Raw genomic sequence first — 20318 nt, forward strand, 5'->3', positions numbered from 1 at the left:
GCAAAATTACAATGAACAATGTGCATTAAAGCAAAATTCCCATCAACCATTTTCCATCTGTCATACATTGTGTCAGATGATTTGTGTGTCTAATTTTCATGGAAAAACTTGTACCTTTATTCCAGAATAAGAAATCAAGGGGGATCAATCTATTAAAAAGATATTAATATTCCCAGACTCTGTGGCCTTCCGTATTTTCTTTTTAAGAAGATTCACCTAGTGCAAATCTTATAAATATTTTTACCATTTAATATGCCCAGACAAAATGGATACAAAAATTAGATAAAAGAGAAAACAACAAAAACACATCCCCTTTGTTTTCAAAACATTTGATGTTTACATCGAAATATTTTGTTGAAAATGAAGTGATTTTTAATCTATAGTTAAAAGACACTATAATGATATTTAGAACATATTACAGATCTGGATTTTTACAAATAGATTTTTATTTAAAACAGGTCTCACACTGATATCAAGAAACCAGGCACTCTAGAACAAAATGTGGAGAGATGGCAATTATGCGATGACTTCTTAATACTCCAAGGGAAAAAGATTTTTTCCAAAGTAGTCCATCTACAATATTAACCCTTAAGATCTACTCCCCTTGATAGGTTTCAATATTATTTTCTCTTTTATGCACATTTACTTTATAATTAACTCCTACAGGAGGACATTTCTGGAAATGTTCCCAGATATCTACAGCCACACTTTCTGTCATGATCACACCGTGGAAAAAGTAGGGAACATCCAGATCCTGATGATCCAGGGGGTTCATCATTACCCCTTTGAGGTCAGTCAGAATCATAATCATTCCCAGAACAGGGTCGGTCTTTACATTTGTGCCCCTAGACATGCAGATTGTAACACTACCCACCCAAAGGCAAGTTGTCTTCCTTACTCAGGTTTGCAGGGGCACCACTCACTGTGGTAGCTAGAAGAGTCCGTTGCCCCCAGCCCGGACCTGCATTCTCTACTCTCCACAGACACATCGTACTACAAATATACAAGTGGTGCTGATGAAACTTCCAGAAAGCTATAAAATAATGCATGCCAGGCACGGTAGATGAGGATTTAGAAAATGCTAACATCTTCTCTAGGAAATAAAGGTGGCATACCTATGTGGCTTTAAGCATTTTTGTGCATTAGCTGGCCCCCTGGATCTGGGAAAAAGCATCTGATTTTAAAGTTTCTCAGCCTCATTCTCTGCAATGAAATCTGAAGCTCTTCCTTCCTTCTCTGAGTCCAGAAGCTGGAATTGATACAGTGTGCTCTCTGTGATTTGTCTCTACCATTTGTTTCCAGTGACCACTTCAACTCAGATATCTCTCAATTCAGGGATCACTCCTAAACTTCAGGACGAAGGTCACTGCCCTTTTTATTCCCACCACAATTTTATGCTAGTAACCATTTACAGTGTCAATAAATTTATTTTGTAGAATGTGCCCCCTGGACTCCACCTGCTAAATCTGTTTTGTGGGCAAATCATTTGTTACTTAGCTAAACAAATTTTATAAAATCATATTTCATAAAATTGTATTTTATAAAATGTTACTTTCTTATTTTATAAAATTGGTAAATCCAGGGATTTAGGCTTAATTATTATTTTTTAAAATGTTGGTACTCATTTTGCCAATTTTTCTCTTTTTACATATATCAGAAAATATGTTAAGAACTCAACTGTGAAGATACCACTATTTCTATTTTTTCTCACTTTTTGTACTAACTTTTATAACAAACCTTTATTATTGCACAGGAAACAAGAAAGTTTGTTCCTTGGAAAACATCAGTCCTAAGAACGTACTAAGTTAAAGCTTAGCATCTTAGATCTGCGAGTAGCCTTGTCTTTTTTTTTTTTTTTTTTTTGGTACGCAGGCCTCTCACTGTTGTGGCCTCTCCCGTTGCAGAGCACAGGCTCCGGACACGCCGGCTCAGTGGTCATGGCTCACGGGTCCAGCCGCTCCGCGGCATGTGGGATCTTCCCGGACCGGGGCACGAACCCGTGTCCCCTGCATCGGCAGGCGGACTCTCAACCACTGCGCCACCAGGGAAGCCCAACCTTGTCTTTTTTTTAATGATGCTTTTTTCTGAATTGGTAAAAAAAAAAAAAAAAAAAAAAAAAAAGCCTTAAGGCTTAGGAACAGAAGCAAATTGAGAATTAAAATCCAAATCATTCAAATGAAGTTTGTCAGAACAGTTTGTGTGTGGAGAGGACAGCTTCTAGGCACTTCAGAGAAACCAGCAGGACAGAATTGAGAATAGCCAGCACCTTACAGGGCTTCCCACAGAAATGCTTTAATGCAAAGAGGTGACTAGATTTCACAGGGAGACCAGGGAGAGGATGCAGAGATAATTAAATCACATTCAAGCACCTGTTTACCTGGGAGGTAAGTTCCTTCATATTGTGGTCAGATGCTGTTTAGGGGGACACTGGTGCAGGGGAGGTGTTGGGAGGATGAACTCTTTTCTGAGTGATTTTGCAAGTGTGAAAATTCATCCAACAGAGATGCTAGAAAAATTTGCTCCTAGTAGCGAGCATCCAACATGATATTTTGGGACAAAAATGTGTATTTGGAAGAACTTTTCACAAAAGAGCAGTGATCGGAGGAAAAGATTCATATGGGCCTGGCTAGTAATATTCTTCCTTCACAATTTTCTTGTGGGTTCCTGAGGCCTGTTGTGACTGCTTGGAGACCTGGTCCCCAAGCAATGGCCCTCTTTGTCGTACTCAGGGTAACCCAGGAAGTTGCTTGTCTGAAGCAGAAAAGGTTCTCCCTTCCACTCATGTCCTCTTGCTGATCAGATGAACACAGGGCATCATCTACAGCTGAGAGGTGTTTGTTAACTACCTTTGTTTCATAGGACACAACTCATATATACTCTACAGTAATGTTTATCACTGTCTTTTATAATCTCAAGGTAAGAAGTAATCAGTGTTAAAATCATTCTACTGGAATAACAAAGCACATGATTTTTTTTTTCCCTAATAGTGATTGTATTTGTTTGCTAGGGCTGCCATAACAAAATACCACACTGGCTACTAGGTGGCTTAAACAACAAAAATATATTTTCTCATAGCTCTAGAGGCTAGAAGTCCAAGATCAAAGTATCAAGTTTAGTTTCTTTGAGGTCTCTCTCCTTTGATGGCTACCTTCTCGCTGTGTCCTCACATGGTTGCCCCTCAGTCTGTGCATGTCTGTGTTCTAGTATTCCCCCCTTATAAAGATACAAGTCATCTTGGATTAGAGTCCATCCATATGATCATTTTACCTTAATTTTCTCTTCCAAAGCAGTATTTCCAAGTAGAAGTTAAGCTGACTATACAAGCAATCAGGTATTGAATAAGAGGCATTGCTATGGAGACAAAAAAAACAATGGTTAATAATGGAGGCAAATTTCATACCAGTTTTTGAGTTCTGAGGGTAGACAGTTGAGAAGATCTCTAAATGTCAGGGTTAAAGCATCTTTTGTAGTTTGAATGTCCATCAGATGTTCAGGTAAACTTTCTGAGTGGTCCATATAGCAACAGGAACGAAGAAGACTGTCTAAACATGAGCTGCTGTGGAGATTTCTCTGAAGTTTATATTAAGATATCTACCTTCAGTATGCAGGACTTCAGAAAAAAAGGCAGTTTTAGTTTCAATGATTCCAAGTTAAAAGGGTGGGAGAAAATTTGGAAACACTAGTTTGGAGAGCTGTAGTCAGGTAGTGGAGGAAACTAGAAAAATTCAGGACACAGTCCAGTTTTCAGGTAATTAACAAAACTTCAAGGAAAATTAATAGCACTAGAATCTAATATCCACAATACGTATTTTGGTTTCTATCGAAAGATAATTTTTCTCTCTAAAATCACCCTCATTTCTATCAAAGATAGCCAAATTAAGACAAATTTGTTTGCAAAATAAGTCTAGATTCAATAAACTTGGTCTTATTTATATAAGTATAGCAAGAATCATGACTAACCATATAGGCTTATTTTTTATTTTTATTTTTTGCTTTTATTAAGAGAATTTATTGCCTCTCTCTCCTCCCAATAGCTCAAACATGAAGAAGCAACATCAGAGGAAGACAGACAGAAAATGGCTCTTTGAGTTTGTCCTTCTTGGCATTGGTGAAGGAAGAGGCAGCTTTCTCAAAGTTTTTATCTGCTTAATAGGATGTAGTGGAGAAAGGGAACAAGGAAAGTCAGAGGATAAGTGAACAGGCTCTGCACCTACCAAGGATGTGTTATCCTCCTAATCGTCCCAGTAGGAATATTCCATTCATGTTCTTTGATCTGATCCTTGCATTGGAAGACACTTCTTTTGTTCATCTCTTTTTTTAATTTAATTTTTATTTTATATTGAAGTATAGTTGATTTACAATGTTGAATTAGTTTCAGGTGTACAGCAAAATGATTCAGTTATACATATACATATATCCATTCTTTTTCAGATTCTTTTGCCATATAGGTTATTACAGAATAGTGAGTAGAGTTCCCTTTGCTCTACAGTAGGGTCTTGTTGATTATCTATTTTATATATAGTAGTGTGTATATGTGAATCCAAACTCCTAATTTATCCCTCCCCATACCTTTTCCCTTTAGTAACCATAAGTTTGTTTTTTAAGTCTGTGAGTTTGTTTCTCTTTTGTAATTAAGTTCATTTGTATCATGTTTTCAGATTCCACAGATAAGTGATATCATATGATACTTGTCTTTCTCTGAATTACTTCACTTAGTATGATAATCTCTACGTCAATTCATGTTACTGCAAATGGCATTATTTCATTCATTTTTATGGCTGAGTAATATTCCATTGTATATATGTACCACATCTTCTTTATCCATTCATCTGTCAATGGACATTTAAATTGCTTTCATATCCTGGTTATTGTGAATAGTGCTGCACTGAACACTGGGGTGCATGTATCTTTTGGAAGTATAATTTTCTCCAGATACATGCCTAAGAGTAGGATTGATGGATCATATGGTACTTCTATTTTTAGTTTTTTAAGGAATCCCATAATATTCTCCATAGTGGTTGAACCAATTTACATTCCCACCAACAGTGCAGGAGGACTCCTTTTCTCCACACCCTCTCCAACATTTTTGTAGTCTACAGTTTGTAGACTTTTTGATGACGGTTACTCTGACTGGTGTGAGGTGATACCTCATTGTAGTTTTGATTTGCATTTCTCTAATAATTAGCGATGTTGAGCAGATTTTCATGTGCTTTTTGCCCATCAGTATGTCTTCTTTGGAGAAATGTCTATTTAGATCTTCTGTCCATTTTTTGATTGGGTTGTTTGCTTTTTTGATATTGAGCTGCATGAGCTATTTGTATACTTTGGAGATTATTCCATTGTCAGTCTCATCATTTGCAAATATTTTCTCCCATTCTGTAGGTTGTCTTTTTGTTTTGTTTATGGTTTCCTTTGCTGTGCAAAAGCTTTTAAGTTTGATTAGGTCCCATTTGTTTATTTTAGTTTTTCTTTTCTTTCCTCTAGGAGGTGGATCCAAAAAGATATTGCTGCTGTGAAAGAGTGTTCTGCCTGGATTTTCCTCTAAGCGTTTTATAATATCCAGTCTTACATTTAGGTCTTTAATGCATTTTGAGTTGATTTTTGTCTGTGATGTTAGAAAATTGTTCTAATTTCATTTTTTTACATGTAGCTGTCCAGTTTTCCCAGCACCACTTATGGAAGAGACTGTCTTTTCTCCATTGTATATTCCTGCCTCCTTTGTCATAGATTAATTGACCATAGTTGTGTGGGTTTATTTCTGGGCTTTCTATTGTGTTCCATTGATCTATATTTCTGTTTTTGTGCAAGTACCATACTGATTACTGTAGCTTTGTAATATAGTCTGAAGACAGTGAGCCTGATTCCTCCAGCTCCATTTTGCTTTCATAGTATGCTTTGGCTATTTGGGGGTTTGTGTTTCTATACACATTTTAAAATTTTCTGTTCTAGTTCTGTGAAAAATGCCATTGGTGGGGGCTTTCCTGGCGGTCCGGTGGTTGGGACTTCACCTTCCAATGAGGAGGATGCAGGTTCGATCCCTGGTCAGGGAGTTGGGATCCCACATGCCATGCAACCAAAAAAACACACAAAAAAAACAAAAACCAAAACATAAAACAGAAGCAATATTGTAACAAATTCAATAAAGACTTTAAAAATGGTCCACATGAAAAAAATCTAAAAAAAAAAATTCCACTGGTAATTTAATAGGGATTGCATTGAATCTGTAGATTGCCTTAAGTAGTATAGTCATTTTGACAGTATTGATTCTTCCAATCCAAGCACATGGTATATCTCTCCATCTGTTTGTGTCACTTTCTTTTCTTTTTTTTTTTTTTTTTATTTTACAAATTTAATCAGTTATACATATACATATGTTCCCATATCCCCTCCCTTTTGCGTCTCCCTCCCACCCTCCCTATCCCACCCCTCCAGGCGGTCACAAAGAACCGAGCTGATCTCCCTGTGCTATGCGGCTGCTTCCCACTAGCTATCTACCTTACGTTTGGTAGTGTATATATGTCCATGCCGCTCTTTCACTTTGTCACAGCTTACCCTTCCCCCTCCCCATATCCTCAAGTCCATGCTCTAGTAGGTCTGTGTCTTTATTCCTGTCTTACCCCTATGTTCTTGATGTCATTTTTTTCTTAAATTCCATATATATGTGTCAGCATACAGTATTTGTCTTTCTCTTTCTGACTTACTTCACTCTGTATGACAGACTCTAGGTCCATCCACCTCATTACAAATAGCTCAATTTCATTTCTTTTTATGGCTGAGTAATATTCCATTGTATATATGTGCCACATCTTCTTTATCCATTCATCCAATGATGGACACTTAGGTTGTTTCCATCTCCGGGCTATTGTAAATAGGGCTGCTATGAACATTTTGGTACATGTCTCTTTTTGAATTATGGTTTTCTCAGGGTATATGCCCAGTAGTGGGATTGCTGGGTCATATGGTAGTTCTATTTGTAGTTTTTAAAGGAACCTCCATACCGTTCTCCATAGTGGCTGTACCAATTCACATTCCCACCAGCAGTGCAAGAGTGTTCCCTTTTTTCCACACCCTCTCCAGCATATCAATAATTACCTTAAATGTAAATGGACTAAATGCTCCCACCAAAAGACACAGACTGGCTGAATGGATACAAAAACAAGACCCATATATATGCTGTCTACAAGAGACCCACTTCAGACCTAGAGACACATACAGACTGAAAGTAAGGGGATGGAAAAAGATATTCCATGCAAATGGAAACCAAAAGAAAGCTGGAGTAGCAATTCTCATATCAGACAAAATAGACTTTAAAATAAAGACTACTAGAAGAGACAAAGAAGGACACTACATAATGATCAAGGGATCAATCCAAGAAGAAGATATAACAATTGTAAATATTTATGCACCAAACATAGGAGCACCTCAATACATAAGGGAAATATTAACAGCCATAAAAGGAGAAATCGACAGTAACACAATCATAGTAGGGGACTTTAACACCCCACTTTCACCAATGGACAGGTCATCCAAAATGAAAATAAATAAGGAAACACAAGCTTTAAATGATACATTAAACAAGATGGACTTAATTGATATTTATAGGACATTCCATCCAAAAACAACAGAATACACATTTTTCTCAAGTGCTCATGGAACATTCTCCAGGATAGATCATATCTTGGGTCACAAATCAAGCCTTGGTAAATTTAAGAAAATTGAAATTGTATCAAGTATCTTTTCTGACCACAATGCTATGAGACTAGATATCAATTACAGGAAAAGAGCTGTAAAACATACAAACACATGGAGGCTAAACAATACACTACTTAATAACGAAGTGATCACTGAAGAAATCAAAGAGGAAATTTAAAAATACCTAGAAACAAATGACAATGGAGACACGACGACCCAAAACCTATGGGATGCAGCAAAAGCAGTTCTAAGAGGGAAGTTTATGGCAATACAATCCCACCTTAAGAAACAGGAAATATCTCGAATAAACAACCTAACCTTGCACCTAAAGCAATTAGAGAAAGAAGAACAAAAACATCCCAAAGTTAGCAGAAGGAAAGAAATCATAAAAATCAGATCAGAAATAAATGAAAAAGAAATGAAGGAAACGATAGCAAAGATCAATAAAACTAAAAGCTGGTTCTTTGAGAGGATAAACAAAATTGATAAACCATTAGCCAGACTCATCAAGAAAAAAAGGGAGAAGACTCAAATCAATAGAATTAGAAATGAAAAAGGAGAAGTAACAACTGACACTGCAGAAATACAAAAGATCATGAGAGATTACTATAAGCAACTCTATGCCAATAAAATGGACAACCTGGAAGAAATGGACTAATTCTTAGAAATGCACAACCTGCCAAGACTGAATCAGGAAGAAATAGAAAATATGAACAGACCAATCACAAGCACTGAAATTGAAACTGTGATTAAAAATCTTCCAACAAACAAAAGCCCAGGACCAGATGGCTTCACAGGCGAATTCTATCAAGCATTTAGAGAAGAGCTAACACCTATCCTTCTCAAACTCTTCCAAAATATAGCAGAGGGAGGAACACTCCCAAACTCATTCTACGAGGCCACCATCACCTTGATACCAAAACCAGACAAGGATGTCACAAAGAAAGAAAACTACAGGCCAATATCACTGATGAACATAGATGCAAAAATCCTCAACAAAATGTTTGTGTCACTTTCGATTTCTTTCATCAGCATCTTAGAGTTTTCAGAGTACAGGTCTTTTGTCTCCTTAGGTAGATTTATTTATAGGTATTTATTCTCTTTGATGTGATGGTAAATGGGATTCCTTCCATAATTTCTCTTTCTGATCTTTTGTTTTTGGTGTATAGGAATGAAAGAGATTTCTGTGTATTAATTTTGTATTCTGTGACTTTACTGAATTCATTGATGTGGTGTATCACACTGATTGATATGTGGAGATTGAAAAATCCTTGCATCCTTGGGATAAATCCCACTTGATCATGGTGTCTGAGCCTTTTAATGCGTTGTTGGATTCACTTTGCTAGTATTTTGTAAATGATTTTTGAGTCTATGTTCATCAGTGATATTGACTTATTTTTTCTTTTTTTGTAGTACCTTTGTTTGGTTTTGGTATCAGGGTGATTATGGCCTCATAGGATGAGTTTGGGAATGTTTCTTCTTCTGAAATTTTATGGAATAGTTTCAGAAGAACAGGTGTTTAGTGTTCTCTAAATGCTTCATAGAATTCACCTGTGAAGCCATCTGATCTTGGACTTTTGTTTGTTGGGAGCTTCTTTTTTTAAAATAAATTTTAATAAATTTAAAAAGTAAATTTATTTATTTATTTTATTTTTGGCTGCATTGGGTGTTTGTTGTTGTATGTAGGCTTTCTTTTTTTAGTTGTGGCAAGCAGGGGCTACTCTTCATTGTGGTGCATGGGCTACTCATTGCGGTGGCTTCTCTTGTCGCAGAGCATGGGATCTAGGCACGTGAGCTTCAGTAGTTGTGGCATGCAGGCTCAGCAGCTGTGGTTCGTGGGCTCTAGAGAGCAGGCTTAGTAGTTGTGACCCACGGGCTTAGTTGCTCTGTGACATGTGGGATCTTCCTGGACCAGGGTTCGAACCCGTGTCCCCTGCCTTGGCAGGTGGTTTCTTAACAACTGCGCCACCAGGGATGCCCTGTTGGAGTTTCTTCATCACAGTTTCAATTTCAGGACTTGTGATTTGTCTGTTCATATTTTCTATTTCTTCCTGGTTCAGTCTTCGAAGGTTGTACCTTTCTAAGAATTTGTCCATTTCTTCTAGGTTGTGCATTTTACAGGCATATAGTTTCTGGTAGTAGTCTCTTTTGAGCTTTGTATTTCTGTGGTGTCCATTGTAACTTCTTTTGTATTTCTAATTTTATCGCTTTGAGCTCTCCCCATTTTTTTCTTGATGATGCTGGCTAATGGTTTATCAATTTTGTTTATCTTTTCAAAGAACCAGCTTCTAGTTTCATTGATCTTTCCTACTGTTTTCTTTGTCTCTCATTTATTTCTGCTCTGATCTATATGATTTCTTTCCTTCTACTTGATTTGGGTTTTGTTTGTTCTCCTTTCTCTAGTTGCTTTACGTATAACGTTAGGCTGTTTATTTGAGATTTTTCTTGTTTCCTGAGGTAAGATTTTATCACTATAAACTTCCCTCTTAGAAATGCTTCTGCTGCATCCCATAGGTTTTGGATCTTCATGTTTTTGTTTTCATTCGTAGGTATTTTTAAATTTTTGCTTTGATTTCTTCAGTGATACATTGGTTGCTTATAGCATATTGTTTAGCCTCCATGTATTTGTGTTTTTTACAGTTTTTTTTCTTGTAGTTGATTTCTAATCTCATAGCATTGTGTTTGGAATAGGTGCTTCATATGATTTCAATTTTCTTAAATTTACCAAGGCTCACTTTGTGGCGCAGCATGTGATCTATCCTGGAGAATGTTTCGTGTGCACTTGAGGAGAATGTGTATTCTGTTGCTTTCAGATGGAATGCTCTCTAAATATCAATTAAGTCCTTCTGGTCTAATGTATCATTCAAGGCCTGTGTTTTCATATTGATTTTGTCTGGATGATCTGTGCATTGATGAAAGTGGGGTGTTAACATCCCCCAATACTATTGTGTTACTGTCAATTTCTCCTTTTATGGCTATTAGCATTTGCCTTATATATTGAGGCGTTCCTATGTTGGGTGAATATATATTTACAATTGTTGAATCTTCTTCTTGGATTGATTCCTTGATCATTATGCAGTGTCTTGGTCCTTCTTGGTCCTTGTTACAGTCTTTATTTTAGAGTCTATTTTGTCTGATATGACTATTGCTACGCTGGCTTTCCTTTGATTTCCATTTGTATGGAATACCTTTCTTTTACCCTCTCACTTTCAGTCTGTGTGGGTGTCTAGATCTAAAGTGAGTTTCTAGTAGGCAGCATATATATGGTTCTTGCTTTTGTATCTGTTCAGCCAGTCTATGTCTTTTGGTTGGAGCATTTAGTCTCTTTACTTTTAATGTAATTATCAATATGTATGTTCTTACTGTCATTTTGTTCATTGTTTTGGGTTTGTTTTTGTAGCTCTTTTTTCTTCCCTTCCTTTTTGTTCTCTTCCCTTGTGGTTTGATGACCATCTTTAGTGTTGCATTTGGGTTGCTTTTTCTTTGTGTATCTATTGTAGATTTCTGGTTTGCATTTCCCATGAGGTTTTGATATAGCAGAGTGTGTATATATATATATATATATATATATATATATATATATATATATATATATATATATATATGAAAAGTTGCTTTAAGTTGCTGGTCTCTTAATTTCAAATGCATTTCCAATATCCTGCATTTGTACTCTCCTCTTCTCATGATTGCTTGTTTTGATATCATATTTGTGAGTGGATGATTTCCTACCTTTACTGTATGTTTGCCTTTAATGGTGAGCTTTCCCATTCATAATTTTCTTTTTTTCTAGTTGTGGCATTTTCTTTTTCATCTAGAGAAGTTCCTTTAGCATTTGTTGTAAAGCTGGTTTGATGGTGCTGAATTCTCTTAGCTTTTGTTTGTCTATAAAGCTTTTGATTTCTCTGTCAGGTCTGAATAAGAGCCTTGCTGGGTAGAGTATTTTTGGTCGTAGGTTTTTGCCTTTCATCACTGTAAATATATTGGGCCACTCCCTTCTGGCCTGCAGAGTTTCTGCTGAAAAAATCAGCTGATAAGCTTACTGGGGTTTCCTTGTATGTTATTTGTTGTTTTTCTCTTGTTGCTTTTAATGTTTTCTTTGTCTTTAATTTTTGTCCATTTCATTCATGTGTGTTGGCATGTTCCTCTTTGGGTTTGCCCTGTATTTCACTCTCTGTGCTTCCTGGACTTGAGTGACTGTTCCTTTTCCATGTTAGGGAAGTTTTTGGCTATTATCTCTTCAAATATTTTTTCAGCCCCTCTGTCTCTCTCTTCTCCTTCTGGGACCCCTATAATGTGAATGTTGGCACATTTAATGTTGTCCCAGAGGTCTCTTAGACTGTCCTCATTTGTTTTCATGTTTTTTCTTTATTCGGTTCCAAAGCAGTGATTTTCACCAATCTGTCTACCAGCTCACTTATTTATTCTTCTGCCTCATTTATTCTGCTATTGATTACTTGTAGAGTATTTTTCATTTCAGTTATTGTTTATCTCTGTTTTTTAAAACTTCTAGCTCTTTGTTAAAAATTTCATCTATGTTCTTGGTCTGTGCCTCCATTCTTTTTCCAGTTACTTGTATCATCTTTACTATCATTACTCTGAATTCTTTTTCAGGAAGATTGCCTATCATCTCCACTTCACTTAGGTGTTCTTCCAGAGTTTGATGACGTTCCTTCATCTGGAACACATTTCTCTGCCTTCTGTGTTTGTAGCCTCCTTTCCTCAGGCTGCAGGATCTTGGCTCCTCTCACTTCTGGTGCCTGCCCCCTGATGGGTGAGGTTGGTCCAGGAGCTTGTGCAGTCTTCCTGGTGGTAGGGACTGGTGCCTGCCCACTGGTGAGTGGAGCTGGGTTTTCTCCCTCTGGTGGGCAGGGCTGTGTCAAGTGGTGTTTAGAGGCGGCTGTGCGATCAGAATAAATTTAGGCAGCCTGTCTGCTCATGGGAGGGTCTGTGTTCCCACCCTGTTGGTTGTTTGCCCTGAGGCATCCCAGAACTGGAGACTGCAGGCTATTGGGTGGGGCCAGGTCTCAGTGCCCAAATGGTGACCTCCAGGAAAGCTCACACCAAAAAATATTCCCTGGGTCCTCTGCCACCAGTGTTCTTGCCCCCACAGTGAGCCACAGCCAACTTCTTCCTCCCCAGGAGACCCTCCAAGACCCTCAGGTAGGTCTGGCCCAAGCTTTTATGGAGTTACTGCTTTGCCCTGAGTCCCAGTACACATGAAACCTTGTGTGCACCCTCCAAAAGTGGAGTCTCTTTCCCCCAATCCTGTGGAGCTCCTGCCCTCAAGTCCCACTGGCCTTCAAGATCAACTGCTCTGGGATCTCCTCCTCTCATTGCCATGTCCCCAGGCTGAGGAGCCTCACGTGGGTCTCAGAACTCTCACTCCTGTGGGAAAACCTCTGTGATATGATGATTATTTTCCACTTTCTGGGTCACCCACCCAGCAGGTATGAGATTTGATTATATCACAAAAGCACCCCTCCTACCATCTAGTTGTAGCTTCTTCTTTGTCTCTGGATGTAGAATGTCTTTTTTGTATGTTCAAGTCTTTTTTGTTGATGGTTGTTCAGCAGTTCGTTGTGATTTGGGTGGTTTCATGAGAGGAGGTGAGCTCTCGTCCTTCTACTTTGCCATCTTTCTCTCTACCCTCTCTCCTGAATGTCACTGTGAGGAGTTCTGGCTTCTTAAAGTTCAATTTTGATTGAAATTCATGAAGGACTTCAGGTTTTACCTCTGGTCAACCACTATCTCTGCAGAATACCTCCAGGGTTAGAGGGAAATCTCCCATATAGGCTCTTTTAAGTCTGCTTTGCTGGAACTTTTTATAAGGGATCTCCAGATTAAACTTTTAATAGTCCCTTGAGGCTAAGAAGCCAAGCCAATCATTTGACATCTATAGATTTGGGCGAATTCTTCTCCTCAATGTCCCCCAAATATTCTGAGGTTCTTGCATTTGCCAGGAAGTGACCTTCCTTACTCAGCTGCTGGGAACTCTAAGCAAGGTACCACACTATTTTCCCAAGGGGCTTTATAGGCTCCATGAATTCAACCTTAGTTTCTTAAAGCTGTTTGGTCAAACCTAAGTTTATGTATATCTCTCTCAACTATGACATTCTAGGCAGAACTTTAGTAATATAATCAATGTTTGCAATTATGTGCTATTATAAGGAGAACAGATTCTTATTGAAATTATGCAAATAACTATATTGCCAAGAAAATAAAAATGTTCACTGAAAGCTTCTGAATTCTGGAGGAATCGGGTAGGGAGAAAAAGACAAATGATTCAATTTTGCTTACAAGGGTATAATTTACCAAACTGCTCTAAGCTTAAGAGAGAAAAACAAATGTTCCGACATTTGGAGAAACAAAACTTAAAAAAAAAAAAACAGCAATGTTTCAAATGTAAAAATCATAGGGCTTCCCTGGTGGTGCAGTGGTTGAGAGTCTGCCTGTGATGCAGGGGACCCGGGTTCGTGCCCCGGTCTGGGAGGATCCCACATACCGTGGAGCGGCTGGGCCTGTGAACCATGGCCGCTGAGCCTGCGCATCCGGAGCCTGTGCTCCACAACGGGAGAGGCCACAACAGTGAGAGGCCCGCGTACCACGAGAAAAAAATCTTAAAATGGGGCTTTCCTGGTGGCACAGTGTTTAAGAATCTGCCTGCCAGTGCAAGGGACATGGGTTCAAACCCTGGTCCAGGAAGATCCCACATGCCGCAGAGCAACTAAGCCCACGTGCCACAACTACTGAGCCTGTATTCTAGAGCCCATGAGCCACAACTACTAAAGCCCATGAGCCACAACTACTGAAGCCCATGCACCTAGAGCCCATGCTCTACAACAAGAGAAGCCACTGCAATGAGAAGCCCACGCACCACAACGAAGAGTAGCTGCCATTCGCTGCAACTAGAGAAAGCCCACACACAGCAACAAAGACCCAATGCAGCCAAAAATAAATAAACTAAATAAATTTATTTTTAAAATCATAAAATATTATAACCATCTTCTTCAGTTTATTTAGTCCCATGTAATTAATTCTTGTTTTGTTTGATCTTTTGTTAGAAGTTTTATGAAACCGTCAATTTCTCCATTAGGGTTTTGTAAATTCTTACTCAGTTCAGTGTAATGATTTGAAATTCATCAGAAACTTGTGTTCCAGAATACTTGTTAGATCCTTTTCCATGAATTTCTCTGAACATGAAACACATTTTCAGGAAGCTTTTGTAAAAGCATCTGAGTAAAACCATTGTCTAAGTAATAAAAGACAAATATCCATTACTAAAAATTTGATTCATTCTAATGGAATTGACAAGAAAATTTATCTCTGTGACACAAAACATTTAAGATAATAGCTAGAATTATGACTGATAACATTATACTAGGACATATCCAATTTTAGGAATTTCATATACTTTCTAGAACATTTATGTTAATAACATTCACCCTTATGATATAACCTAGAGTTTATGATCATTTATTTAGCAATGCTTCCCATGTAAGTAACATACCAAATAAGCCTAATGAGTTTCATAGCTCTCTTTTCTAATGAGATAAAACAAATCTTTGAGGGTGTTCCAAGGGGCCTCTGGAAAACCTGAACATTATTTCCAGGTCAATAAGACTTCATTTTGAATTTGACTTAGGGGAAAATCTACTTGTTCAAAAATAAAAATGTTTTAAAACACTTTGTCAAATATGATCATATGTCACTGTGAATTAATATTTAGTTATCAATTTAATCAAAGTGACAAGGATTCACATGTAAATACAGACAGTTAAATAGTGTAAAAAGACTTAGCTCTTTTAATATTGAAAGCACTCAGTTTTTCTTCAAAATTATCAGACTCATCAAGACAAAATGTACAATATTTGTTTTGTTAGACAGATTACATTAAATGTAAAAAAAAGTCTTTGTTTACAATTTCTCATTAAGAGCAGACCAATAATTAAGAAAATTTTGCAAAAAGAGAGAAAAAACAAATTTTAATTTTCTACCAGCTTACTTTGGATATTAAAACTCAATCACTTTATTAAATTCATTCCAATCTTAGACCTGACTACACATAAAATTCCTTTCTAAAGATTCCTTTTTAACAAACCTCTTACAACTTTCTCTGCCCATTTTGATTTGTCCCTTGTTCTCTTTCCCATTTAGAAGTTACCAGCTTTAGGACAAAAATCACTTAACAAAGTTTTTACATGAACAAAAACATCTCCATAGCTTACACTTTTTCTTACCCCAAAACATGTTCTAATTTCCTTATAATTCCTAGTAGCTTTAACCACATATATTATTTACAATTCTTAATCCTTTGAAGCTTTAATTTTTTTGTAAAGATAAAGTTAAAAATTATTAACTGTGTAAGTATTTTGTGGCTTGGCAAACTTATAAATACATTTCATAATTTCTAGAAACATATTCGACTTCATAGTACAAGCTTTTTTTTTTTTTAATTTATTTATTTATTTATTTATGGCTGTGTTGGGTCTTTGTTTCTGTGTGAGGGCTTTCTCTAGTTGTGGCAAGCGGGGGCCACTCCTCATCTCGGTGCACGGGCCTCTCACTATCACGGCCTCTCTTGTTGCAGAGCACAGGCTCCAGACGCGCAGGCTCAGTAATTGTGGCTCACAGACCCAGTTGCTCTGCGGCATGTGGGATCTTCCCAGACCAGGGCTCGAACCCGTGTCCCCTGCATTGGCAGGCAGATTCTCAACCACTGTGCCACCAGGGAAGCCCCATAGTACAAGCTTTTAATGAAGCACAAGACATGTTTACTAATAGAACCAAACATATTTAGTGTGTAATAAGAGGTCAAAAGTAGGTAAACTTAGACTCATGCAGCAATTAATATTTCAGTATTTTGTCTTAGTTGGAAATGATCTAGACATTCAATTCATTTAATTTAACTTAGCAAAACTCTAAGGGTACAATTTATCAAAGACATTTAGAAAACTATTTAAGTTGACATAGCAAAAACAATTATTGCTAAAAAAAGTTTACCTAAAAGAATTCTTATCTTATGTCTATTTAATTAATTTGTTCTTAACAACCACTCAGATTACTCATGACAATTTCATAAGATGTTAAAGTAGTGTTAGCCATCATCTTAAATTATTATTATTATTACTGTTTTCTGAGAAATTTTGTAAAAGAGATAACATGAGCTTATTTGACTTTTAGTAAAACTACCTAGCATAAAGCTATTATACTTAATGCTGATAACTCTTAAGATATGTCTGTATTAATTAAACCATTAAACCTGAACTAGATTTTGCTTACCAAAAATTATCTAAGATCATGTGAATTTGAAAAATATTTGTATTCGTTTTTGTTATATTTTTGAGAATTTTTAGATTGCTTGTTGGAATAAATTAAGTTTACTCACTCAGATAGCTACAGTCTTTTATTAGTTATGGAGAAGACTTTTAAGTCTTCTTGCCCTTTAAGTGTACTTGCCCTTGATAAACAATTTTAAGGAGACTGTGATTTAGAGTTTGAGCAAGAGAGGGTTTTTTTGGTGGTTTTTGTTTAAAAAAAAAACCTCTTTCCTTTTTTTTCTTTAAATTTTAGTTTCAGGTTCTAACAATTGAGATAATCTGGGCTCAGTCTCAGGCAATGTGGCTGTGTTTACATTTCAAAGACATGGTAAGATTTATAACGTTAAGGGACAGAGAAAAACATGTAAATTTTCTTCTGTGAGTTTTGGAGTGTATTTTTCTATTATCATAAGTCGCAGGGTAATTATTATTTTAAAAACTTTTTCTTCTTAAGTACAGGACAGTTTTGCTCCAATTATCCTCAACTTCTATAATATCTACAAGAATTTGAGAGGAATAGGTTTCAGGGTTGGTGAAGATAAATGGGCCTTGACTTGTTCCTAAGTTGCATTTCTGGTTTTGTAGAGATTTGGAAGACAAAGATAATTGTTTCTATTAGCTCTTGAATATTGGCTTCCAACTGATCTTTTCCTAATTATTTGTAGGAGGGCCTAAGGAATTGCTGAGGAGATGGGGCAATTTTTAAAATTTTTCTTAAAAAGGGGAATTCACGTTGGATCTTTAAGTCTAATTTCTGTTATTTCATCTTAATAACGATTCCCTAAGGCTAGCTGTTATACATTATTTTTCCTTTCAATTTGATCCTTCCATAAATACCAATATGACAGCTGTTTATGATGAGAGCTCTCAAAAAGGTAATCTTTTAAATACAGCATATTTAAAGGAGCCATCATCTGGCCACTGAGGAGTAAGACCTTTCATTAATTTCAAATAGTGACTCAAATCAGTAAGGCTTTTTATGGAACGACCCAGAGGTAACTTTTCTGGCTTAGAATAAATCCTTACCATGGATGAAATAAGCATACTTTCAGATGGAGAGGGCACGGATGGTATAGCCCCTATAATGTGAAAATTCATTTCCAAGGATAATCTAAGAAAGCAAAGGCCTTCATTGCACAGGCAGTAAGGGTGGTATAATGCAAACTGTGTCCCTGGTCTCTCCTGGGAATTTGAGGCCCCTCTGATCCCAAACCTACTAATCTGTGACATCAGGCATATGCTGCTGGAATGGGACTTTTCCAACACTTACAAGGCAATGAAGGTTGAAACAACAAAGGCCCCTTATGGACTGGGTCCCCTTAGGACAAACTCCTCTGACAGCTGGCACAACAAGACTAGAGTGTGCTGTTTATGACTTTGCGTCTCAGAACCCCAGTCAATTCAACTGGTTACCAGATGCACCCCAGTAAATACACCATCCAGATGGTGGAGACCAGAGAGAATATTCTCACTGGACAAAAAGCCAAACTCTCAGGACATAGAAAAATACAGAAGGAAAAATCTCATCCAGTTTTTATCTAGAGGACTGACAGCAAAGTTTGTCTTAATAGGCACTGGACTGGAGAGAACTGTTAACTCACCAGTCTGTGAGGCTGTCTCCAACAGCAGACTTATAGGGCCTATGCCTGTACTCTGCCCTATGGTTCTTTCTTCTTATGAAACATGACTCAGGAGACAGAGACAAAGAAAAACAGTGACTATCTCTGGGAGGAAAGGATTAAGAAAAACTGAGACGAGATTACTCATTTCCAAAAACCAGATTTTCTATGTCACAAGGATCTTGCTCCATAAGTATTTTCTTCTGCTAATCTAAATTTAGAGATAGAGAAAAGGAGACTCTTAAGCACTTTCCCACCCACCAGACCTTACAGGCCTGGGAAGTTGAGGAGATAAGAAATTTTACCTTCTGCTGGCCTTTGTCATGTGTCCTAGGATCTCTCAGCTGCAGCCGTCTTGTGGTGGGAAGCAGGGTTTAGCCAGCCTCCTGGTTGTCTTGTCAGCTGTTGAGGAGGAAGAAATGTCCCTGCCAACCTTCTTGAGTTAAAGAAGTAACAAGGTTTATACAGCCTTCTTGACCCTGCATTCCCTATCTCTGGTGCTAATGATGTCTTTCTACCTCCTGGTACAGGGAGGGCACCATTCACATGAGATATTAATTTCCTGCTTTCATGGAGACAGATAGGAAGGTCAGTGTGTCTCTCTTGCATCAGTCATTTCTTCAGTAACTTTAATTCAAAGTAATATTCCACTGAGGCATATTTTGGAGCATCCTGCCCTGGGCACCAACAAAGTCAAATGGTTTAGAGAGAAAGCAAGTCCCTTTGTCAGCAGTGACCTGTGCTCATGGTGATTGTTATTCCATCTCCACAATACCGTTGGGCTGGGTGCTCAAGAAACAGAGCTGTGAAAACATGGCTCCTGTCTCTTATAATTTATAGTACCAATGTTTCAAAGAAAAACTTTTATTTAGTGCCTCCTTTGTGTTAGACAATAATGCTGGTATATTTTCAAGATATACAAATAATAGAAAGAGACATGTATGGTACTTGAATTGTAGTGAGACATTAAAAATTTTCCCCCCAAAACATCTTTTTCTTTATACTTATAAGAAAAAAAAATGTAGATTCATTTTGGATAAGATAAAGAAAATGTATGAAGTGATAAATCTAACCTGAGAAAGTAGAAAAGAACACAGTACACAGGCTCTGAGCATTCTACTCCCAGAAAATATTGTCCTGTTCTTTTGCAATAGGGACTTGTTCCCCTGTCCCTATGGCTGTCTCTTCCCCTCTCTGTTTCTGCCCCTCTTCTCTCTCTCCCTCACACATACACACATTCACTCCCCTACAAAAAAACCCATTGACTAAATGCTAATTGGCAGGCACTGTGCTCAAACTGAGGCTACAGTTAAAAGCAGAGATCATTTTTCCATCCTCATCAAACGTATATTCCAAGATGGAGAAAGTGAATACTAACCAAAGAGTCACACAACCATAATATTGCAACCACAACTAACAACCATAACCACGGAGTTAAGCTAAGCAAGCCACTATTGTCAGCTGTCTCTCAACCCTCAGTAGAGTGTGTTCCACTTAAAGGCCTTGAGTAAGTCAATATTCTGTTGAGAAAAGCCAGGAAATTTCTCAGTCTTCCACATCTGAAATTATGCAGTTTGGAATGTCAGGAACAAGAGTGAGGGGAAAGCTCATTCAGAACTGCAGCTAACCAGTTTCTCTCTTTCTGACTGCTGCAATAACCTCCTAGTCTATCCTGTGTTTACTCCTGTTC

General features: G+C 37.5%; 2 long non-coding RNA genes across 2 annotated transcripts in view; both read right to left on the bottom strand.

Annotated features, from left to right (window-relative positions):
* LOC132492652 (uncharacterized) overlaps positions 1-20318 on the bottom strand; it is a 406999-nt gene that overhangs the window by 370071 nt on the left and 16610 nt on the right. The gene's annotated exons all lie outside the window — the stretch shown is intronic.
* On the bottom strand, positions 1956-19441 carry LOC132492587 (uncharacterized). Its single transcript, XR_009532832.1, has 3 exons — positions 18934-19441; positions 3268-3351; positions 1956-2084 (listed from the first exon to the last, which is right to left on the bottom strand). It is a non-coding gene; the product is annotated as an uncharacterized LOC132492587 (long non-coding RNA).

Source organism: Mesoplodon densirostris, chromosome 6, assembly GCF_025265405.1.
Source record: "Mesoplodon densirostris isolate mMesDen1 chromosome 6, mMesDen1 primary haplotype, whole genome shotgun sequence".
Classification (NCBI taxonomy): domain Eukaryota; kingdom Metazoa; phylum Chordata; class Mammalia; order Artiodactyla; family Ziphiidae; genus Mesoplodon; species Mesoplodon densirostris.